Consider the following 26,852-nt stretch of genomic DNA (forward strand, 5'->3'; position numbering starts at 1 on the left):
TATCATTTAGACTCCAAGCTTCTGTATTTGAATTAACTTGATGTGAGACATAGCGTATGAAATTTGAACAAAGAAGGAAATTCAATAACTTTCTTATGGATGATGCTATAGCATGGACTAGAGTATGAAAGAATAAGAAAAAACTCCTAATACCTGGTAGCCTCCTGATTATAAGTGTGGTGGACAACATACCCATAAGCAAGACTCTACTAGACACGATTTCACAGATACCCTATGACAATGAACCGTGCTCTGATACCAAGTTTGTTACAACCCGAACTGAGGCCCTGGCCGCGACAGGTATCCCAAACCATGAAGGCCTAAGAGCCTTTCTAACTGGCAGTCATATGCATAATTCATAACTATAAAATATAGAAATAAAATGGAAACATGGCCATCTAATTATATCAATAAAACAACATGGCATAAGCTCAATAAGACTCAAATCCACCTAACACCTATCTTTGAAATATCTACTAACTGAAGAAAAATAACATTTGTTTGAAGACCGGGACAAGGCCCCAAGTTAGACCATAAACCAAAACCAAATGAGATCAACACAAGTGAATAAGACACCTTTCAAAGTAAGGGAGGCTCACTAAGTCTAAATGTCCGACAATAATATACTATTTAGTAGGACCACTAGACTGGGCCTTAGAACCTGAAATATAGGGGATTAATACAGATATATTGGTATGCAGAGTAATCCAAAATAATGTAGATGTACTGGTATGTAGAGTAATCAAAAATAATGTACTTTTAAACAACATAAGTGAGAGAAATTCATAAAATAGTTTACATACGATATAGGAAAACACATGGGCATACTTAAAAGACTTTGCAAGATTTTTTTAAAACCTCGACTCACTCTTTATCTTACATCTGAGCTAGGTGTTATACCCTGCAATTTTGATATTTCATGGACTATATGGAATCCACCTTTAACTTGGCAGCCCAATCCTCAACCCAAGTTTGCCGCAAAGGTTGGAGTTTTTTATTCTAATATGCCACAGGACACTAGGCCAGCGTATAATCCCTCTTGAGGACATAATAACCCGTATCGACAAAACACAATTTCGAGCAATGAGTTTTCTAAACACGTGCCTTGTTCGAGTAACCACCTAACATCTCTTAAGACCATTTTTAATATCTTGAACATTCATCTTTCTAAAATCAAATTCTAAAAATCTGAATAAAATCTGACTTCTATTATGTTCTAAGTCTATTATGGCATTATCTATTTTGGTATTGTCATACCAAGACTTGCATGTAATATGTTATAATCCATATAGTATCATGTTACACTTCTTTCATTAAAAATAAAGTATTTGGACCACCAAATCATTCAAATAGTACAAAAGAATTTGTATATCGAAGTACATGAAAACTTATGCAAAGATTCTATCTTTTAATTATTAAAAAAATGGTGGCCATTTACTTCATAGCAAACCATGCAATTCTTTCAATAATAATATTTAATATTTACAAACAAGATATATCCCTCTCTTCAATTCACAACCAACATAAAGTTCATAAATAATAGTAAAACCCTAGGTTCATGCTTTAAGACATGCAATTGACTAACCCATAACTTATAAATCAAGAAATAACACAATGAGAGAGGGAAATACATTATTCTTGCTCTTAATTCATATTTTAAAACTGAAAACACATATATACATATACACGAGTAAAAATTCAAGTCTAAGGGAAAGCCTCAAGACAAAAACATTCACAATGCATACTTCTTAATGTAGTTCCAAACCTTTAATAATCATATGATTTATCTACATTCAAAACCTTACGAAAATCATTTCATCATGACCATGCAGTTTAGGAAAATCCCACGTACCTTAAGTTCCTTAGTTTGAAGAATGGAACTCTAATCTTGAAACTTTTCTTGAGAATCTTGAATTGAAGGGTTTAAATTCTTAATCTTTGGGGAAGAAGAGTTGAATCTTGTTCTTGGGAGGTGGTTAGGGTTTTTCTTTGAGATCAAATTGAATAAATAGGCAACTAATTCTCCTTGGGGATGAAATTTTGTGCTATGGACGAATTTGGGTGAGGGAATATGACCAAAGTAACTCTAAACCCTTAAGAAGCTGAAACAATGTGTGAAAAAGGTTCTGGATCACATCAAATATTGCATTGGAAGAGCAACACATCGCGTCACTTATTGCGTCGAGAGACCGGCGTGCTGCATCCCAATCGTGTTGGCTTACTACCTCTCATAAAAATGCCATAACTTGGTACTCGGGTATCGGATTAAGGCAAAATTAATATCGATGGAAAACTAACTCAATTATCTACAATTTGGTGGGTCTTGATATGTAAAATTCTATATTTATCAAAAGTTATACATGTTTAAATTATACCCTTGTAGAATCAAATACAAAGATTTAGCCGAATCAAAGGTTCTTAGCTCAACTTCACTCTAAGTGATTTCTATGAATATTTTTCTCCTCGAAAGTACTTCAAACACGAGCATAAATATCATGACATGAAAATTTAAAAGTAAAAATCATGAGATTAGAGTTTACGCACGTATTAACGATGGTTCAATTTCTAGGTTGAAAATGCGGGGTGTTATAGATTTATTATTTTTAACACTAGATCTTGACTCTATTGTTTTTTGAGCCTAAATATTGAATTTTACATTATTTGGAGGTGTAGAATTGCAGATACCATGGAAGGGTTTTAAGCTTTTCAAACTTTCTGAATTTTGAAAAGTGAGTTTTTCCTTAACTTTATTTTGAAGGTTAAAAATTATTGGACTTTGTTCATGGAATTGAAAGAAGTATGTTAGTGAATCGAGATCAAATCCATAAGGAACAATGTGAGTGGTGAATGGGTAAGTTTGAAATTAATGTACTTGCTAAATTCAAACATAAGATATAAATTTTTTGGGGTTTTGAACAGTTTCAAAAGTATAAAATAACTCTTGGGCTTCTAAAGGACTAACCTGAGGCAAGGAATAATTAGAGCGTAATCAATTAGGAACGAATCTTTGGATTATGCTTTCCTAGGGGTAAGTTATGGATGGTAATATGACGATTTGGTGCAAATTCTAATTGTTAATGATGTGGTAGACTAGGTTGAAAGTCATTTAGGATAGTTTGTAAATAAAGTCTCAAGGATGTCACTCATTGACCCTTTCAAGTACCTAATGATTGTGTCAACTAAAGACACCGAACACCTCAATTGGGCATCCCTATTTCTAGGAAGATGCCAAAAACATAGACTACTCTCTATTCACGATTATTTCAAAGATGGAACAAAGATAGTAAACTACATCCATTATTATCCACTATTATTTTTTCCTATATAGCCCTCTTTCAAGGATGGCATAGGTTCCAAAAGTTCTCCCACATCCCTCTTTCAAGGATCATGTGAGCTTTTAAGAGTTTGGGGTTTTTACTATCAAACCCATTTTGGGTGGATTTTACCCACAAATCCCAACTAGTTAAATCAAGTAAGAGTGAAACCCAACGTCAACAAACTAGAATCTACACAAATACATCACAACCCACACAAAATTGCATCCTATTCTAATATAATCCCAAGAGAAAAAACTAGCAACTTATAAAGATAATAAACAAAAATATACCAAAATCTCCATCAATTTGATTCTTGGAAAATAAAGAGAATGCAAACCACACTTTAAATTCTAATAAATCCTCAATGGGATTTGTTGATTCTTCACTTAGTAATCACTCTAATATCTTCTTATCTCAAGATTAGTACAAATTTTGCTCCAAGCTCCAAGTGATTTCAAAAACCCTAAACTAAGGATGGATGGTAGAATTGTGAATATCCCAAAACAAAAAGGTTTTAAGCCTATAAAAGGAATTGGGTTTGTCTAGGTGAAATTACAAAACTACCCTTGGTCAAATTCTCTCTTAGCCGCAATCACAGAAGCTTTATCGCGATCGCACTAAGGACTCTGCGATTAAGGTACTTTGACCTAGCATTAGTGGCTACGATCGCAGCAACTGAGGTTGGTTTCTTCTTCAGGTCTTCTAGTTGCACTTCTTCTCTCTTTTTTTAATCTTTTTAGCTCGCATCCATATCTTTCTTTCTCATAACATGTATTCCCGTAAGATATGGAAAATAGTACATTTAATCACAAAGTTGTCTCATTTATACATGCAAATCATAGTAGAAGGTATGGAAGTGGAGTGCAAATAAGTGGTAAATCACCACTCATCAATACCCCCAACTTAAATATTTTCTTGTCCTCAAGCAACACTACCTCTTACTATGAGACAATGCACATTTATGTCCAATTTGTATGACCCAATGACCACAATGACTCCAACTAAATTACTACCATAAGTAACTCTTCCCACATAGGCAAAGCTATTCTCACGACACCTCTCAATATGAAATGCAATTTTCAAATATGCAAAAGATTTTTGAATATCAACAATGTAGCATTCACTAACTTTCAAAAGGTGGCTCACCTTTTTGGTATTTACTCTACTATATTCCATTTGCCTTATTTTTTGGAAGGTGGAAATACCACCTACCTAAATTTGTTCACATGCCTCCTCACAAGAAAAAAAATCCTACGCAGACTAATTTTTCAACAATACAACAAAGTATTGAAATGCAAGACTCTCTCTCTCACAAGGACTCTCGGTGCTAATAAGTACCATGCCATAGGCTTGCCCCTATTTTCAATCGTAACTATAATAAATACACTTGGTTGGAGATCTCAAATGGATTTTTGAGCTTGAAATATAGGGTCGGGGTAGGGTCAGATATCATTTAGGAAATAAGTGGCTATGCCCTTTTTGAACATCTACATTACACTTTTTCATCCAACTTTTGACCATGGGTCACTTCTCTTAGTTTCACTCTTTACATCTGAGCCTACTCTTTATTTCCTTGGTTCAACCATTTTCTTTTCATTTATTTTTCTTACACCCTTTGTCCTTTTCTTTCCTTTGTTAGATCCTTTCTTTTTCTTATTCATTTGTTCTCAATGCTTAAGCCCATAGGCACTCACTTACAACTTCATGGCCCAAAGTTACCTCTTTCAATCATCACCACCCCCAACTTAGGCTTTTAGCCTCAAGTTGCAATTTTGAGTTCAAGGAGGATAGGGTTCAAAAGAGGGATAAAAATTGAAATGCTCGCGGCTTGTAATGTGTTTTCCAAAGAAAAATTCAAAGGCTCAAAGTGGGTGACTAGGGATAACATCTATGCAAGGGTAGGCTTTTCTTAGGCTAAAGTGGACTTCTAATGTCACAAAGCTGTCCTAAGATCATCTCACCAACCAAGTACATTCAGAATTAGCTTTGAGAGACTAATGGGCAAGTTCTAGATGGAACAAGTATACATAAGATTCAAACAAATAAGCTCACGACACATGGCATGCAAATTCGCTAAGGAGGCTCAATTACCCCACCCGCTAGAGACAAAAATAGAGTATTTACTAATTGTCACGAGTCAAAAATTTAGATTCACTAAAAGAGAAAAAGAATTTTTTCAAGGTCGCTCGTGTCCATGCCCTTGATTTTTAAAAATTTTAGGACGGAGGGGTCTGTTTGATTTGTATTTACACCACGCACAATTTGCTAATGATGGCACCAATCCAAGTATTTGTCTTACATTTTGGCATTCATATAGGCAAACCATATGGCTACTAAGACTTTGCCATTGGTACAAGTGTGATCCCAAATACATAATGCTACGGCTAATCAGACTTCCCCTTCATCCGTGACTCAAAACCCAATCACGATGAGTTTTCCTTAAGAATGTCGTCACTCAATCTATCATAGGGAAAGATTCGGCAAACATTATTATTAAAAGAAATTGAAAAATAAAAATAAAAATAAATAATTCACAAAATTTCCATGCTTCGTGTGAACTAAGTTCGAGTATTGCAAACCAATGAATACACACAAGGGTAGGGCCACACCTCCAACTATAAGACTTTTAGTGACCTCACTACATAACACAAAAGCATAAGAAGGCTAAAAGGGCTCCCTGAAATAGCAGTGATAACCAAGGTGAAGCTTAGAGAAGTTATCGCGATCATGGCATAGTTGAAATTATTGGGGTATCGCGATCGCGGTCTACAGGCTGCAATCACAGTACCTGGGGCATTTTGCTCCCCTATTTTGCCTTGTTTTCTGCAGGACACTTCTTAAATTTGTTCTCCCCTATTTTTCACTTCCAATCTTGTCCAAATCACCTACAAAACATCAAAATTATGTAACTTATTCAAAAGCATATGTAGAAAACATAAAAACAATGGGTTGCCTCCGATAAAGAACTTGATTTAACGTCGCAACATGACGCCTATTTTTTTGTCATTTATGTCTCCACTTAGAGGATTTAAATCTTTTGACCAACTTTTGAACAATATATCTCTGTGGTACTTGGGGAAAATGTAACGACACAACGATACATGTTCTATCACGCCACTTTGAATACTTGAACCTTTTACCCAACTTTACATCAAATTTTTGAGTAGGCTCGTTGTGTATTGGTAAGAACATCAATAGGCCACTAGTTAAACTTGGAAGTTATTATCCTTGGCCTTTGAGTGTGGGGCTTCCGTGTGCTATTTTGGAACGTCAAACTCCAAAATATAGGGATGGTGCTCCTTCTCCCTAAAATCCATTATTTGCTCGAGTAGGTGGACTCTCATCACATTTACCAAGCATAATGTTGACAAATGGTTCGAATGAGGTCTATCCCTTAATTTTAGAATTTTATAAAAATAGACCACAGTCTTCATAAGAGATTTGGTTGGGTTCTTCTTTTGACTCTAGCACCATTTCCTCAATTTTAGTATCTTCAACTATGTTGGATTCGGTTAGTTGGGAAATCACCAAGGATTTTTCTCTACCAAGCTCATGATTAACCACATAGCTTGGTCTTTCTTCCTCTACCAAGCTCATCTTGGAAAGTAGGAAAGGTAATGGTATTTGAAAGATTTGTTTCCTTGCCCATTTTCTCTATCTTTTTTATTTCCTTTTGACATGCCCCAATGGCTTAATGCAAGAGATATATGTTATCCCCCTTAGTTTCCACACGAAAGATAAGTTGAAGCCTTATTTTGACATCTTTGTATCCGGCATATTGTTCTTTCTTTTTCTCATCATAAGACCTATCAAACTCCTAAGAAGAACTAGCATTTGGGATAGTATAATGGGGGAGGGAGCATTTGAACAATCACTCCAATGACCATCTCGACCACAACATAAGGAACAATCATACTCCCAATAGGATCGAGATGGCACTTCCAACTCTCTTTGAGGAGCATATTCACAATCTCTTTGAAAGTGGGGCCTGTCGTAATATGGACATGGATCATCAAGATAGGATTTCAAACTACCAAAGTCATATTCATCCCAAGATTCCATAGAGAAAATTAAACAAAAATAAAAATCTACCTAACACAAAGAAAACAAAGAGAATCACAAACAAATATTTACAAGTTTGGATTTAAGTAAGCTAAAATTTCAAACTAACTCAATACGCCAAATTGTTCCCCGACAATGGTGCCATTTTTCGATAATGCTCAACTTATACATCAATTTAAGTGCAAGGAGGTCATCGTCAATATAATTACCCAACTTTGAGTCAAGCTCAAATCCACAAAGAACAATGTGAGTGGCGAATGGGTAAGTTTGAAATGAAAGTACTTGCTAAATTCAAACCTAAGATACAAATATTTTGGGGGTTTTAAACGTTTTCAAAAGTATAAAACAACTCTTGGGATTTTAAAGGACTAACTCGAGGCTAATAATAATTAGAGCATAACTAATAAGGAACAGATCTTAGGATTATGCTTTCCTAGGGGCAAGTTATGCATGGGAAGATGATGATTTAGTGAAAATTCTAATTGTTAATGATGTGGTAGGCTAGGTTAAAATTCCTTGAGAAGAGTTTGTCAACAAAGTCTCAAAGATATCACTCATTGACCCTTTCGAGTACCTAACGAGTTTGTAGATTAAAGCCACCCAACACCTCAATTAGGCATCCCTATTTCTAGGAAGGTGCCCAAAATAGAGCCTACTCTTTATTTACCCTTATCTCTAAGATAGCAAAAAGATAGTAAACTATATCCATTATAGTCCACTATTGCTTTGTCCCCCGTAGCACTCATTCAAGGATGCCATGGGTTCCAAAAGTTCACCCACATCCCTCTTTCAAGGATCATGTGAGCTTTCAAGAGTTTGGAGTTTTCACCTATAAACCCACACCCACAAATCACCACTAATTAAATCAAGCAATAGTGAAACCCATCATCAACAAACTAGAATCTACACAAATACATAACAACCCACACACAATTACACCTTATTCTAACATAATCCCAAAATAAAGAACTAGCATATCATAAAGATAATAAACAAAAACATACCAAAATCTCCATCTATTTGATTCATGAAAAATTAAGGGAATACAAACCACACACTATATTCCAATGAATCCTCAATGGGATTTGCCAATTCTTCACTTAGGAGTCACTCTAATATCTTCTTATCTCAAGATTAGTACAAATTTTTCTCCAAGCTCTAAGATATTACAAAAACCCAAAACTAAGGATGGATGGTTGAATTATGAATGTCCCAAAAGAGAAAGGATTTAAGCCTATAAAAGAATTAGGTCTGGCTAGCTGAAATTACCAAACTGCCCATAGAAAAATTCCCACTTAGCCGCAATCGCAGAAGCTTACCCGAGATCGCGGTACTTTGACCTGGCTTGACTGGCTGCTATCATGGCCCACATACAGTGATCGTTGTAACTCAGGTTGGTTTTTCCTACTTCAGGTCTTCTAGCTGCACTTCTTCTCTCCTTTTTGATCCTTTTTAGCTCGCATCCACATCTTTCCTTCTCGTAAGCTGTATGCCTACAAGATATGGAAATTAGTGTATTTAATTATAAAGTTGTCTCATTTAGACATTCAAATCATAGTTGTGTTCACGGGAGTGGAGTGAAAATAAGTGGTAAATTCACCACTCATCAGTTAACCCAAAGGACATAAAAAAGAGCTAATAGTGACCATATTGAGTCTGAAAAGCTATCTTCGAAATATCCAAACCTCTAATCCTCAATAGGTGATAATCGGATCTTAAATCAACCTTCATAAATACTGCATCACCCTAAAGCTAATCAAATAAATAATCAATACAAGGAATAGGATACTTATTCTTAACTTTCACCTTTTTTAACTTTCGATAATTAACACACATAAGTGTAGACCCATCCTTCTTCTTCACAAACAAGACAGACGCACCCTAAGGTGATATACTAGGTCGAACAAATACCTTATCCAACAACTCCTACAATTGATCCTTCAATTCATTCAACTCAGTTGGGGCCATCCTATAAAGAGGAATAGAAATAGGTACCAATATCAATAGCAAAATTAATGTCACAATCCGGAGGTATACCAGGCAAATCCATAGGAAACACATCGATAAACTCATGGACAATACAAATAGAATCCAAGGAAGGAGGTGAAACAACACTAGTATCACAAATATGAGCCTATTAAGATAAACATCTCGTCTCAACCAATTTACAATCCTGAATGTAAGATATAATCCTCTTAGGATCTGAAAGAAGCGTACCCTTCAAGTGTATCCTTGGTACACCCCATAAATCTAGAGTCACAGTCTTAGCTTAACAATCTAATACAACATGATAAGGAGCCAACCAATCCATACACAAAGTAACACCAATATCAACCATATCTAACACAAGTAACTCTACCCAAGTCTCATGGCCAGAGAAATTCACAACACAAGATTGGTACACTCAATCTACCACTAAAGAATCTCCTACTGGGGTAGATACATTAATAGTCATGGCAAGAGGCTCACTAACATAATCAAAACACAAAGAAAATATGCAGACACATAAGAGAAAGTTGATCTAGGATCAATAACATAGATGCAGATCTAAAATAAATGAGGATGATACTTTTTATCACAGCACCTGAAGACTCCACCTTAGGTCAGGTTGGTATAGCATAGCACTGTCCATGACTACCAACTAGATGAATATCCCCATGACCACCACCACGGACTCCGGTACCTCTGCCTCTCGCGTCTTTGGTAGTACCCTTACCTCTCACAACTAAAATAGGAATAGATCTAAACACAAATAGCATATATTCCTTAGCCACATAGCTAAACTCATCATAAATAAAGCAATCTCTAAGCTTGTCCTGATAGCGCACCCTCTTGTTACCTCTCTAGAATGCTTGAGAGGTAGGTCCATGCATACTTGACTTACTCCTTATACAATGGAAAAATATCCCAAATACTTCCATTTATGACATGGCTCGCTGAAGAGCAGGAGGCATAGAAATTCTAGTTGGCGGGGATGCTATCTAAGGAGGCAACACAGACGAAGGTTGAACTCCTAATCTCAGAAACCATACTCAAGCACTGGCGCTGAAGAAGTAATTGTACAGGGGGTTTAAGGAGTACCAAAATAGAAGTAGGTGCAATTATAGGACCCACACTTATGATTGAAATAACACCATAAAAAGACTCTGGCATAGGCAGAGGTACAATAAACAAAGATGAGGGAATACCAAACAAACTCAAAAGAGCACCCTCCAAATAGGTCAATAGACAAACCAGGTATCCCCACAATACTGAGGTAGAAGGACTTTGAGGAACTGGAGTGGAACCCATACCTCCAACATGCTCAACCTAAGGCTCAAGGGAGAGTACCCTAGCCCAATTCCTATACGGGGATGATCCACGAGCTCGTTCACTCTCTCAAGCTCATCTACGACTCGAGGCTCACCTTTTGGGTGAAGGCTCCACATCTCAGATCTCATGAGTCCTAGTAGATACAATTAGTATGGAAAGAGTAAAATATGACTAAAAACTCAAGGCATGATAGAAATTCGCATGATAAGGACCAAAATGAAGGAAATTTTCCAAAAGACATCCTATAGCCTCTTGAAGATAGATACATACATCTACGTACTAATATACGAGACTCTATTAGACATCTAATTCTTTCATCATTAAAACCAATGAAACCTGGTTACTCTGATATCAATTTGTCACAACCCAAAATTAAGGGTCATGATGGCACTTGTAGTGGTGTACCTTGACAAGTAATCCTATAACCCAAACTGATACGCAAAGAGAAAAGATAGAAATACCTCAAAGGTAAGGACTCTAGAATGAAGCCAAACTATATAAGTATGATAAATGAGGAGAGAATATTATCAACCATACATCCATAACTCCCAAAACCTAATGTCAATAGTATAAGAACATATCTAGTACAACCTAAATCCAAATGAAATACATAAGAGTCAAGTAGATATAATTATGTCTCTGAAAAATAAGTCAAGACATAGTCTAATGATAATGAAGATAGTAGAAGACGTCCCGAACCCCTGAAAATCATCCACTACCTTGAAAGCTCCAATAATTGCTCGATTCTAGCAACGTAGAGAGCACCAGAACCTGAATCTGCACTAAAAGAATATAGTAGGAGTGAGTACGGTCAACTCGTACTCTGTAGGTATCATAGGCCAACTGAGCAAAGTAGAAAATAAAGCATAAAAATACACACTAAATACATGTCACCTATAATAAGAAAATATCCCATAATGGTAGCCCACACCACTAGCACTAATAGTTTAAATGTATATATGTCATATATATTGTAACAACATAAATAGGCAGAACACAGGTATTCATTATATCATATGCACTTTGAAACAAGGAAGAATATGTATATACTAGATAGTCAAGTACAATTAGCGGAAGATAGAACACATAAAGGAATGGCAATTCAATCACAACATGAACATAATAAAGAAAGTGTGATGTATGAGAAGATGATAATGATGATGATGGTGATGATGATGATACATAAGGTCGTAGCACAACCTTTGTATACACCCACGGAGACAAGCCTCCCAATGTAGGGCCCATGGAGGATTTGGAAAACCATATACTACCCCGTATACATCTACAGAGGTAATTCTCTTAATATAGTACCCATGGAGGGTTCGTCAACCCATATACAATCAATATACATGACTCTTCTCTGGCATAACCTTTGAAAAAGGTCTGTAAGATCCAATTTCTGATACCAATATCCATGACCTCTCTCCAGTACCTCCCTCAGAGAAAGCCTATCAAATCCAATGCTCCCAGTGTTTCTATAGTCTCCAGTATTTTTAGTATTTCCAGTGTTTCTAAAGTCTCCAGTATTTCTAGTATTTCCAGTCTTTCCAGAGAACATATATAGCATACGACAAAAATCAAGCATATATTCAACAACAACAAGTACATATAAAGCATACAACAAATAAGTAAAATTATGCATATGATTCTATGAAGAGGATTATGCAATGTTCACAACGAACTATAATACATATTTCCACAACAAATCAATATACCAATTATGTGTGCCAATTATCCAATCATTCATAAAATTCCCACTTAATTCATATGCCACCAGAGTATGAGTACACATATTTCACAATTGATACCATAATAGAATTTTCATCAAGTAAAAATAATTATTATCATGTATATAGGCTATCAATTATCACATAGAACCCCAAACTATCACATATAGCACATAATATCTCAAGACCAATGATCGAATCATATATTATCCCACACACGGGCATAGAAAATTAAGATATCCAATTTAATGATTAGTTCACATCCCCTTAACATGCATTTTGTATAAAAATTAACTACCCAACTGAATATGAAAGAGTTAAGCCATAACCTACCTCAATATCGAAACTGGTCCGTCATACTTCACACCATAACCTTATTTCTCATGAATGATGCTAAAATCAACTAAAACTAAGAAATATAGAATCTATGTATCAAAATAAATCCAAAGATACCCATATTACCAACTTTTGGTTTAGGGTCAGAACGGACCCCCAAAATGAGTTTTTGAAAAAGAAGGGCGAAATCATAACTTTATTTCAAAAATGTATTTCCCAAGCTTTAAGGAATCTACATATGAAAACCCAAGTTAAATCAAGCTAAAACAAGGTCCAAATCAAAGAAAAATCATTTTTATACTTTATCAGGTAAACATTTGAAATCCGTTTTAAAATAAAGAATCAAAGTTATTTTAAAAATGAAATTGATGAAAGACAAGTAATTATAGGATTAGGAGCATTATACAAGTAAAAATGAGTGATATTGGGGTTTAAAATCAAGCCCTAAGGTATTTGGAGTTTGAGCAATTAATCAAGAAATTCAACAAATAAAAGGGTGGATTCTTACGTTAAATCCATAAGAAATTGAGAAATGGATATTAATATAGCTTCCCCAGCACCCACAAGCTTCACTTTTAAGATCTCACTATATTTTAGGGTTTATCTCTCAAGAGTAAAGGTGAATAAAGAGCAAAATCACGGCCTAAGGGGTTTTCTTATACCACTTCCAAGTCCTTAGATGCTACAATTGCAGCAAGTAGGCAGCAATCCCACTGTTTGGTTCTAGAACTAGATGATGCGACCATAAGAAAAGTAGATAAATTGCACTACCCTTTGCATATGAGGTGCGATCGTAGGTACACCAGAAAACAGCTGAAACTTGGAAATTTTCCAAGTTTCCACCAAGGCTTTGGGATTCATTTGGAATCTAAAATATGCAAACGAACTATTTAACCACATAAAGTTCAATGCTCCGAACTCAATGGCAATAATTGATTTTCAAAAATACATTTTTTCACAAAGTTGACCCCCCAAAACTCGAAATCATTATTTTTCAAATAGAGGATCAAAATGAGATTTAAAAGTCATAAAACTAAACCAAACGTATTTGATGCAGCCCGAAATGGGGCCTTGTCGTAATGGGCATCCCATGTCCAACCAGGACCGGGGACCGCCCCCTTAACCTAACCCAACCACCTTATACAGCCTTGGATGAGATAAATTTTGAGCATATAATAAGATTGCATAATGCTCTCATAAAGACTCTGGGATAGGCTCCAAACCATGACCGACCCAACCGACTCTAATTATACCAAATCAACCATCCATTCCATACCAAACCATTTAGAATATATCAAACATAATATGATAATTAAACATAAAATGTAGTACAATGGAACGACCAACAATATTATCTAATAACATCAGCCCCAACACCAATACCATTGCTAAGGCTGACACCAATACCTATCCCGCCCATACCAACCCCCAAAAGTAACACAAAGCCTCTATCCAAAAGAACACCATGCCCCAACTATGGCCAAAACCAATATCCAGAAAGAAAGTAAAATATCTAAGAATGTTTAACATGAAATGATTCCTTCTGAAAGGATGGAAGATCACCACTTTAGTCCAAGAAGCTATCCCCAAATCAAGCATTATAAAGGAGAAGTCGAACGGCCTGTTCATGCATAGCGTGGGTATACAGCTGCTAGAAGATGATTTAGTAGGTGAACGCTAGCATGAAACTCAGGATAAGGATAAAGTAATGTCACTTATCAAAACCAAGTGAAAACCATCCAATGCAAACAACTATACATATATATAAGTGTTGGTAAAAGGGACTGGGTTTAACATGCCATTTAAAACCTTTACCTGGGTTGTGTAGCTTAGCCGTCCTACCACCCACGGGCCATATTAGTTCAGATCCCCCTGCTGAAAGGGTCCCAGTACGTGTAGCCATACAACCAGGCAATATCCCTAGGATGGCTAGGATATCTCTCCAATATAAATGTGACACACGCACTTGGCTATCAAAGACCCCTCATATTGGCAAATATGAGTTTTCAATTTTGATCCCCCCGGGACTACCACCTTCCACGCACTATTAATGCCTAATTAAAACCATTAACACACAATCTAATTATCCATTTATTAACCAAGCCTATTCAATAAACCAGTGGTATCATCATACTACTATACTTACAAGTATTATCCATAGCCAAACCATTTAGATTAAGGAGACATTCTAGTGCCCTACCATTAGCCATATTAAACCTCTTGGGAGACTACCATGTTCTCCACAAGCATTACCAATTAGTCATTAACCTTTGTAAACCATTTAAACATATTTAAGGTTTCATAAATAAGCCAAAAACAAGCAAGATTTCCATTAAAATAAGCCAAAGCAATGAACATATCTTTATAAGCATTTTATCAAATACCTTAGGGGAATAATATAACCAAAACCAAATTCCATTATCATTAAACCATTACCATGCAATTTAATTGTCCTAAAACACCGTTAATGAATAGAAAACATAATTAAGACCATAGGAAATCATAATAAAGCTTTTAACATTAGAACCCCTAAATCAATAGTTGAAAGCCATAATCATGCAAGAGAAAATCATGAAATCAACCATGTAACCATGCCTTTAATTGAAATTACAATTAGGGAAGAGAATCATGCCTTAAACCTAGAAGATTGATGGAAAGAATTCACCAAGACAAGTACCAAAGTAATCCCTTAGTTAAAACCCTAGCTCATTTTCCCAAATGCTCTTGAAATAATTTTGATATGTTTAGGAAAAGTGTAAAGCATTTAAGAGTAGAATAATAGGGTAAATAGCCTCCTAAGTTTATTAGAAGTCATGAGTCCTTATTAGGGCTAGCAGGGAAATATCCAAAATACCCCAACTTAAATCCCATAAAAACCCAACATAGGGTCACGTCTGACCTCCTTATGAGTTGTAACCTCCCTTACAATTGATACCCACTGAATCATAACCAAAACTTAACCATGTATTAGATACTGTCAAGTATACAACTTATGTACCTAAGTCATAACCTCAACATATAATCCATACCCATGATCCATATCCATGCCATAATATAACACAAGGGAGGATCAAATACTCTCCACCTTATGAGTCACCTATATTACTCGTACCTAACCATACGACATTCATCCCTAAGTCGTATCCATTCTAGTGACCAAAAGCATCCCACCAACTAATATTGGTCAGCTTATGATAGGACTTCATAACTCGTAATCCAGTATAAGACTCATACCATGAGTCGTATTGGGTTCGAAGAACGGGATTCCAGAAAATTTTCTAAGGGTCCAAACTAAGGATGCTTTAGTCTCCTCCACTTGGACCAATTATCCCCGAATAACAGATAAGGTAGGGGTAACCACACACAGAGTCATTTGCATTATGAAACATCCCTTTAATAAAGTTTAGAAACAAAGAGGCAAAGATATTAATCTTTTCTTTAAAAGATTTAGAAAATAAAGATGTGTTCAAGAACACATACCTTCCGCACGAATAGCAGGATCAGAAAATAAGAGCGGATACTTGGACTTCATGTTCTCCTCCGCTTCCCACATGGCCTCTTCCACCTTGTGGTTCCACCATAGAACCTTAACCAAAGCCACATCCTTGGTCTGCAACCAATAAACTTGCCTATCTATTATTTCAACTGAGACTTCTTCATAAGTCAAAGAATCTTAGATATCCAACCCCTCTAAAGGAACAATCAAAGACGGATCACCAACGCACTACCTCAACATAGAAACATGGAATACTGGATAAACCAAACTCAAGATAGATACCAAATCCAACTCATTTGCAATATTGTCTACTCTTCGTAAAATCTCATAAGGACCAATGTACCAAGGACTGAGCTTTCCCTTTTTAGCAAAACCATACTATACCCTTCATAAGAGACACCTTAAGGAAAACCTTATCCCCAACTGCAAACTCCAAGTCTCTATGCCTAACATCCACATAGGACTTTTAACAACTTTAGGAAGCCTTGAGCCTATCTCGAATCATCTTCCCTTTTCCATAGCTTGACGAACTAAATTTGAATCAAACCAATTAGCCTCGTCGAGCTCAAACCAACCAATAGGAGATCTATACCTCCTACTATACAAAGCATTAAAAAAGCCTTACCAATACTCTTATGATAGTTATTTTTGTAAGCAAACTCTACTAAAGGTAGATGTTTCACCCAACTGCAGCTATAATCAATCACACAGGCTCGAAGCATATCTTTCAATGTATGAATAGTTCTCTCCTCCTTCTCATTCAATTATGGATGGAAAGCAATACTCAAACTCACCTGAGTCCCTAACCCTTTCTAGAAAGACTGCCAGAAGTAGGACGTAAATTGCATATCGCGATAAAAAATAATCGAAATAGGCACCCCATGTAGTTTAGTTTCACAATCTCTTAAAAATAAAGCTTCGGATAATCCTTTGCTGAAAAGTTAGTCCGCACAGGAAAAAAATGCACAGACTTTGTCATTCTATCCATGATGACCCAAATTGAATCAAATTAGTTTTGAGACCGAGGAAGATCGGCAACAAAATCCATATTGATCTTCTCCTACTTATATTCAGGCAACCAAAATTTTTTATACAACCCACCAATCATCATGTGCTCAACCTTAACTTATTGACACAACATACACTTGGACAAAAACTCAACCACATCCCATTTTATGCCACTCCATCAATAGATCTCCTTGAGATCTTTGTACATATTAGTAGAACCAGGATGAATAATATAGCGTGACTTATGCGCCTCATCCATGATCTTTTCTCGTAAATCATCTACATTAGGAATGCACAACCTCCTTTGGTACCACAAAGTACCATCGTCGCTAATCTAAAAGTCCTCCACCATTTGCCCACCAAGGCTCCCCTTGATTTTCATCAAGACAAAATCCAACACTTTTCTCCTTAATTTTCACACTGAAAAATGATCTAACCACTTCTTGCACCATCACACCACCATCCATGGAGTCCAAGAGATGAACCCTAAGATTTGCCAAATAGTGAATATATTTCACTAATTCTCGCTTCCATTCTTCCACATGAGCCAAACTACCCCTGGAAAACCTTCTAAGAGTATCCGCAACCATGTTAGCTTTACCTTGATGGTAGTAAAGACTCAGATCATAGTCCCTGAGAAGATCGAGCCATCTCTTCTGCTTGAGATTAAGCTCTTTCTGTGAGAACACATATTATAACCTCTTGTGATCAGAAAAGATAACCAGATGAATACCATACAAATAATGTCGTTAAATCTTCAAAGCAAACACAATGGCTAACAGCTCCAAATTATGAGTAGGATAGTTCTTTTCATGCAACTTCAACCGCCTAGAAGCATAGGCTATCACCTTTCTATAATGCATCAATACACAACTAAGACCAACTCAAGATGTATCACAATAAACCACGAACCCATCATTGCCTTCCGGCAAGGTCAGAACTGGAGCTGAAGTCAACTTATCCTTTAATTTCTCAAAACTCCCCTCACACACATCCGACCAGGAAAACTTAACCTTTAATTTATCAAAACTTCCCTCACACACATCTGGCCAAGAAAACTTAACCTTTTTCTGAGTTAACTTAGTCAAAAAAGCACCTATCAATGTAAAACTCTCCATAAACCACCTATAATACCCGACTAAACCCAAAAAAGTTACAGCATTCAACTAAAAACTACACTAAGAGAACTTAACAGACAACTATTGTTTATTTTAGGTATTTAACACCACACAGAGATGATTAGCATGATCCACCTCACTTTTTAAATAAACCAGAACATCATCAATAAACACAATGACAAAGAGGTTCAAATACTGCTAAAATACCCTATTTATCAAATTCATAAACACTTCTGAGGCATTTACCAATCTAAATGACATCACCAAAAACTCCTAATGCTTATACCGAGTGCAAAAATCCATCTTAGGGATATCCACCTCCCTAAACTTCAATTGATGGTACCTAGATTAAAGATCTATCTTAAAGAAGAACTTAGAACCTTGCAACTAGTCAAACATATCATCTATCCCAGAAAGAGGATATTTTTTTTATTGTTACCTTATTTAATTGCTTGTAGTTGATGCACATATGAATAGAACCATCCTTATTGTGCACGAACAACATCGGTGCACCCCATGGAAAAATGCTAGGATGACTAAACCCTTTGTCTAGAAGATCCTTAATTTGCTTCTTGAGTTTTCTTAACTCAGTTGGAGCCATTTCATACGGTGGAATAGAAATTAGATAAGTGTGCGAAAGCAAATCAATACCAAACTCTATTTTTCTATTAGGAGGAACACTTGGAAGATCATCCAAAAAGACCTCTGTAAACCTATTAACTACTAAAACTGACTGTAATGAAGGACCTTCCAAGTTAGAATCTTTAACCTAGACCAAGTGATAAAGAAAACCCTTATAGATTACCTCTGAGCTCTAAGATAAGAAATAAACTTCCCTCTTGGTGCTAAGAAACAACCTTCCCATTTTATTTTTGGATCACAAGGGAACCTAAGATAACCTTACGAGTTTGACAATCCAAATTTGCATAACAATAAAACAACCAATCCATGCCCAAGATTATATCAAAATCTACTATACCCAACTCAAACAGATTTGCTGAAGTCTGTCTACTACTCACAGATAACACATACCACCTATAGGCCCATTTAGTAATGACCAGATCTTTTACTAAGGTAGAGATAGAAATCGGATTCAAAATAATCTTTGGATTAAAACCAAAAGACACATCTATATAAGGAGTCACGTAGGAAAGTGTAGAACCTAAATCAAACAAACAATATATGTCAGAAAAGAAAAATTGTAACATATTGATAACAACATCAGGCGATGCCTCAGATTCCTAATGGAATGCCAAATCAAACAACCTATACCAAATAGCTCTATAACCAGGAGTAGTAACATAAGCAGATTCCATATCACCGGGTGTAGGAACAGAAGATGAAGCCATTAGATTCTTATTCGCCCCCATAGCAACCTTATTAAATGGACAATCCCTAAGCTGATGGCCTACTTGTCCACTTGAATCACTTATCCCATCTCTCCTCATAGAATCCCCGATGAGGACTACCGCAAAATCTATAAGGAGTAAACAAAGAAATAAACCAACCTATGCTTACGTGAGATTGGGCTCTCTGCGCCAGAGAATTATCACACCCATGATAATGCCTATTGACCGACTACTGAGGGTAAGGAGCACTGGCAATAAAGAAGGAACTAGAACTCCTGATCTGAGGTGGTTTTATATACTTTCAGATTGTTATGTTAGCTTATTTAGCCTTGTTTTGAGTAATATTTATGTACTTAATGTGTTGATTATAATAGAAATAAGAATCTAAGTGTCCAAGTATGTGTTTTACAATGTTCAATGTGTATTCCAAACAAGTTTGTACTTAAGTAGGTTACTTAGAGTTCAATTGAAGAAACTAGTGTTACTAGCTTGAGCTAGGTGCTTGTCTAGTCTATCTCAATGGATTCTAATATGTTAAATGAGTTCAAAATGGTTTAATAGTGTATTTATATATGGAAAAACTTGTATATAATGAGAAAAGTTCAATTTGATCAAGCCAAGGGTCAAAACAATAAGTTAAAGATCAAAGTGAATAAAGCCTAGTCTTTGCTCGAGTTTCTAGTTCACTATCTTGGATATTGTGTTATTTTGAGCTCTAAATTGTTTTGTTTAATTCTATAGGATTCTTTTTTAATGGATTATGATGATATATAAAGGATATAAAAGCTTTAAATCAAGTGGATACAACTCAAAAATTCTTGGAATGGATTAACAAAATTATAATACACAACTTGATGCAATTTGGATACCTGGAATGTCTAGGATGCGTGGAGGACCTTGGGATTGGCCAATAGGTCAGTGAAACACACCAAAATATTAATAAGGGATCCAAAATAGTGAACCAATATGAATTGGGCATGACACACCACTCATTCAATACGATAACCAATGTGGTGCATCACTGTTCCTACCAACTGCAAATTACCTTCTGCTATAAATAGGATTCGGTATGTTTTGTAAATCACTTTTGGATTATTCTTGGATGAAAGAAGGTTTCTACACTTCATTTTTAGGGTTTTTATTCTTAAATTTAGCTTTTTAATTACTTTGATTATGTATTCAAGTTTTTGGATCATAATTATGTTAATTAGCAGCTAGATACCCCCTCCCCGGGGTTAAGGCCAAGATCATGACTACTTTTGATTCGAATTAATTTTTTTGAATTTCTTATCATTATGGCTATTTACTTATACTTGTTATAACTATTTTAAGGATTCATGGCCCTTATAATATATTCATTATCAACGTTGTGATCTTGGGAGGGGGAATAGGAAGATAGAACAAGGTCTTATTTTTTTATAATATAAGGAATTTGAATAAGCAACTAGGATAGGGATACACCTAGAATCCTTGTTTGGTTCATATATAGGATAATAACTTTACTCTCTAAATTAAATTATTACACTTCCACTCAATGATGTAGTTATAATGTCCAAGTTAGGTAGATGATTAGAGGTTGGGAGACCATGATCATACGATAAACCCTACAAATCAATAACCAAGATAAGCAATCTAACGAATGAAGTTCAATGATGTAGTATGATTGTTCGTAAGCCTTAAACCTGGGTCTCTATCTATAGAATAACCAAAGTCCTTACTTTTCTTCATTATTTACCTTACTTTAAGTTTATAACTCTAAAACTCTCTTGATTACTTTATCTCAATTGTTGAACTAGAATTGAGTAGTTGTTTAGAACAAGTCCCTATGGGATTGATATTCAGATTTTTTGAAGGCCACTATATTACTTGGTAGACCACTTACACTTGCGTGTGCACTTGGGAACTGTCAAGTTTTTAGCGTCGTTGCCAGGGACTTGTAAATAGGCAACTATCTTTTTTTCAGTTTAGATATATTGAGTTGTACATAGTTTAGTAATTTTTATTTTTAGTTTCTTTATTCTTTTTTATTTCTCACACTCTTCTTGAGATATCAATCTAGGATAGATGGTTTTTAAGAAATGTGTATTCCTATTATTTTTATGGAGGACCCCACCACGAGGTTTTTTGTATAAACTTTGATCCAAGTATTTGGAGGTGACCTGCTTATTGTGACCTGTGGAATAGACCACAAGTTGGTGTGTGATTTGTGGCAATATGTATCATTCTACAGATATGTATGGTTTTAATCCCAATTCAGTCATGTTTGGGGGTAATGCTCAAAAGTCAACTAAGGAGGTAGATGTAGAGTTAACTCCCCAACCAGTTGCAGACAAAGTTGTTGATAATTTGAGGAACTTTGAGTACTCAAAACATGTAGTTGTTGGACATATTAAGGAGATACCACCACCACCATCTCCATAGTGGCAGATAAAAACACAAGAATTTCAGGCATTCAACTGTCATCTTACCCTTCAGAATAAAATTGAGAAGGTGAATAAAAGTGAATATGTAGTAGATTGTGTAAATTTTGAAGTGGGATTAGTTCTTCCTTACTCAAAGAACTTTTCAACATTATGTTTAGATGATGTATTGTCTGTGGAATCATCTAAAATAGTGGGAGAGTCTAAAGATGAGGAATAAGAATCCTATATTCTTAATTTTGCACTAGACAAGCAATATAAAAACACACCTTACTTTAAGGCTAACTGGTTTACCATGCACCATCCATTACTCGGTTCCTTAATCTTTGTACCACCTCTATATGAGAGGGTCAAAAATATTTATGCAATGTTGGGGTGAAATTCATATCCTCAAGGTGTAGGAAAAATTTGATATGGGTCATGCCGAAACACTAAATTAGGCACTTCTTGGGAGACAATCCATGTTAAGTAGGTATGTTTTATTTTTAGTGCTTTTAGTTTTTTTTTTTACTTCACATAGTTTTTGTCTTTTTTTGGAGCCACAAGTTGATGGAAAGTTTGAGTATCGAAAACTTGAGCTAAGGAGCATAGAGAAGACTAAGTGTGGGGTGCCCGAACCCCGTTGATGTATAAAGATGATACTATCTAGGCCTAGAGGCATCAAGGAGTTTTTCTATCTCTACTTTTAAAGTATACTTTAGCGATAAAGTAGATTTTTAAGTGTGGGGTGGGGAAATTCCCATTTTTTTGGTAAATTTAAAATTTTTTGTATTAGGAATAAGTAAGATGTTCTTGCTGGTGTTATAGTTTATTACATGATTCAAGTTATTTTATGGTAAAAAGTGCGTTGATTGTGTGAATTGCTACTATTAAGACTCTCAGGCTAATGTTTATGACTCATGTACTTGTTAGATTAATTGGAATTCATGCTATTTTTTGGTTAAGAGTCTATGATGATCCTATTTAAAGTTGAGCATGTGCTATATATGTGTAAGGTTTTGTATATTCCTTTTTTCAATTAATGCTAGAACTTATCCAGTGTGTGTGCAAAATGAAATAAAGAATATGGGTTTAGGAGAGGATTTAGGCATTTCTTTAATAGCCTTGTTTGATACATATTTTGACCTACCATTGTACATAATCTAAGTCAGCCTCGTTGAGCCTTTAGCTTGTTCTTTGGAAGACTTATATGTTGCCTAATCCCTTCTTTGATAGACTTTAATTTAATCCAAAGCTACTAGGCGCTTAGTGTGAAATTTATTGAGTAAGGAGTTTGAAAAATAAGAGGAAAAAGGGTGAAATTGAAGCCCCAAAGTAATAGTTATTGATGTAAAAATTGATATGTTGTGGTAGGGAGTGAAAAAGAAAAATTGTGCTAAAATTAAATCATGATTAAATAGAAAATCCTCCCACCATATTATATGAGGATGAACTTAATGAGATGGGGTAAAAATAAAAGATGTGAAAAGGTAGTAAAGGTGTGAATTGGTTGTTAGAAATTAGTCTCAAGTGTATAAGGTGATACATTAAAGCACTTAGGGAAGATAGTCACTATTCTTGGCCAAAATAGTTCCTACCTATCCCTTAGCCTACATTACAGCCTTGAAAGACATATTTGATCCTAAGCTTTATCATTTTGATATTAGTGGAGCACTATACTAAGGGTGAGCATATGGTTCATCATTTGTAACTTGTGAATTCTTTTGTGAGAGTGAACGAAATTTGATCCTTGTACTTATTTTGTTATAAATTACATTATTGTGAGTGATTTTTGGTAAATCTCTTTATGTGAAGGGCGTATGTGTGATAAGCGTGGGTGATTTATATGATGTCTTGTATTGAACAATATTGAATGAGTTTGCCGCGTGTTGAGTCAATTCTTGAGGCAAGGATGTTTTGAAGTAGGGATTCTTGAGCTTTCACTTGTTTACATAACATGCTTAGTATAGAAACTTGTAGTCTGTGTAGTTATTGTAGTACTAGATTGAGTTTCTTTGTAGTAGCATAAGTGTAGAGTTACCTCATCTTATGATGCGTAGAGTAAAGAGTTGTTCGAGGACGAAAAAGGGTTTAAGTGTGGGGTGATGATCCGAGATGGTTTTAAACACTTTAGGATTGTTATCTTAGCTTATTTAGCCTTGTTTTGAGGATGATTTGTGTTCTTAATGTGTTTATTATGATATAAATAATCATATAATTGTTCAAGTGTATGTTTACAATGTTCAATTTTTATTCCAAACAAGTTTGTACTTAAATAGGTTACTTAGAGATCAATTGAGGAAACTACTGTTACTAGCTTGAGCTTGGTACTTGTCTAGTGTATCCTGATGCATTCAAATGTGTTAAATGAGTTCCAAATAGTTTAATAGTGTATTTATATATGTAAAAAATCGTATATAATGTTCAAAGTTCAATTGGATCAAGCCAAGGGTCAAAACAATAAGTAAAAGATCTAAGTGAATGAAGCCTAGTCTTAGCTTGAGTTTCTAGTTCACCGTGTTGGATGTTGTGTTGCTTTAAGCTCTAAATTGTTGTGTTTAATTCTATAGGATGATTATTGAATGGATGCAAGCTTCAAACCAAGTGGATACAACTCAAAAAGTCTTGAAATGTATCAACGAAAGAACAATACACAACTTGACGCAATTTGGATACCTAGAATGTCCAAGGCGCGTGGAGGACCTTGGGATTGACCAATGGGCGCATGAAACACACCAAAATATTAAGAATGGATCCAAAACAGTGAATCAATGTGAATTATGTGTGAACCACGACTCCTTTAATGCTATAACCAATGTGGAGCGTCATTGTTCCCACCAACAGCAAATTACCCTCTACTATTAATAGGATTTGTTACGTTTTGCAAATCACCTTTGGATTATTCTTGGATGAGATGAAGCTGCTGCATATCGTTTTTAGGGTTTTTATTCTTAATCCTTATGTTTTTAATTGCTTTGATTATGTATTCAGGTTTTTGGATCATGATTATGTCGATTAGCGGCTAAACTCCCCCTTTCTGGGGTTAAGGCCAAGATTATGATTACTTTCATTTTGAATTAAGTTTATTGAACTGATTATAATTATGGTTGTTTATTTACCATTGTTATAACTATTTTAAGGATTCATGCCTCTTAGAATATATTATTTTCTACCTTGTGATCTCGGGAGGGGGAATAGGAAGATAGAACGTGGGGTAGATAGAACAAGGTTCTTATTCCTTTATAAAATAAGGAATTTGAATTTGCATCTAGGATAAGGATATACCTAGAAGCCTTGTTTGGTTCATATGTAGGTTGATTACTTTACGCTTTTAATTGTATTATTACATCTCTGCTCAATGATCTAGTTGTAATGTCCAAGTTAGGTAGACGATTAGAGGTCGGGTGACCATGATCATGCTATAAACCCTACGAATCAATAACTAAGATAAGCAATTTAACGAATGAAGTTCACTAGTGTTGTATGATTGTTCGTAATCCTTAAACCTAGATCTATAACCATTGACCATACAGATTCTTTACTTTTCCGCATTAGTTACTTTACTTTTAGTTTATAACTCTAAAACTCTCTTGGTTACTTTATCTCAATTGTTGAACTAGAATTGAGTAATTGCTTAGAACAAGTCCATATGGGATTGATATTCAATTTTCTTGAAGGCCACTATATTACTTCGTAGACCACGTACACTTGCGTGTGCTCTTGGGCACTTTCAAATCCCCCACTTCTTTTTCTACCACTTCCCACTATCTCGACCACCCTGAGACTGGGCACCTACCTGATCAAAAAACCTGCCCCGCTTACCCTGCTTGTCTCCATATTTTTCCTATCTTCTCTTCACATCCTCAACTTGATGCATATGAATATTCATCCTTGACATATCCATATCCTTCAAGAGCAAAACAGTCTTGCTCTCCAGAATCAGATCGTTGTTCAGCTCAGAAGCGAACTACTTCATTCTTGACCTCGTGTCGGCCACCAAATCCAGAGCATACCTTCACAACTGATGGAACTTCAAAGCATACTCCTTCACAAAAATTCTCCTTTGCCTAAGGTTCACAAACTCCTCTATCTTAGCTTCCCTTAACTCTTGAGGAAAGAATCGATCCATGAAGGCATTAGAAAAGGCCTCCCACAAACCATCCTTTTCTACATCACCCTTATCTTTATCCCACTCCTCATACCACAGATAAGAAACCTCTTGGAGCTGATAAATTACAAGTTTACTCCTTCCACATTAGTAGCTCTCATTACCCAAAAGATCTTCTCCATCTCATCAAGAAAGCCTTGAGGGTCTTCCTCCACCTTCACTCCCATAAAAGTCGGAGGACCCATCTTTATAAACTGTCCAAGCCTAGAGGCCTCAACAGATACAATGCTAGTAGTACCTTGCTCGGTCTGAGCAGCAACCAATTGGGCAATAGTATGGATAGATTGAAAAAACTCCACATTCGTTATATTTGCTTGAGGGACATGAGGAGCAGTAGGGTGAATAGGAGGAACTCTGGTACAATCAAAAATAGGACCATTAGATTAAAGATGAACCACGAGAGTATAACGTGCTCCCTCAGCATAAATTTTAGATGGGGAAGAAGAATTTCCTTGTGTTCCATATCTAGGAGGCATGATCTGAAAGATGAACAAACAAGGATTAGAGAAAATCCCAGGACTGAGAAGTCAAGATTAAAGAAAGAATGCCAATAAAGTGAA

This window comes from Capsicum annuum, chromosome 8 (genome assembly GCF_002878395.1).
Source record: "Capsicum annuum cultivar UCD-10X-F1 chromosome 8, UCD10Xv1.1, whole genome shotgun sequence".
Classification (NCBI taxonomy): Eukaryota; Viridiplantae; Streptophyta; class Magnoliopsida; order Solanales; family Solanaceae; genus Capsicum; species Capsicum annuum.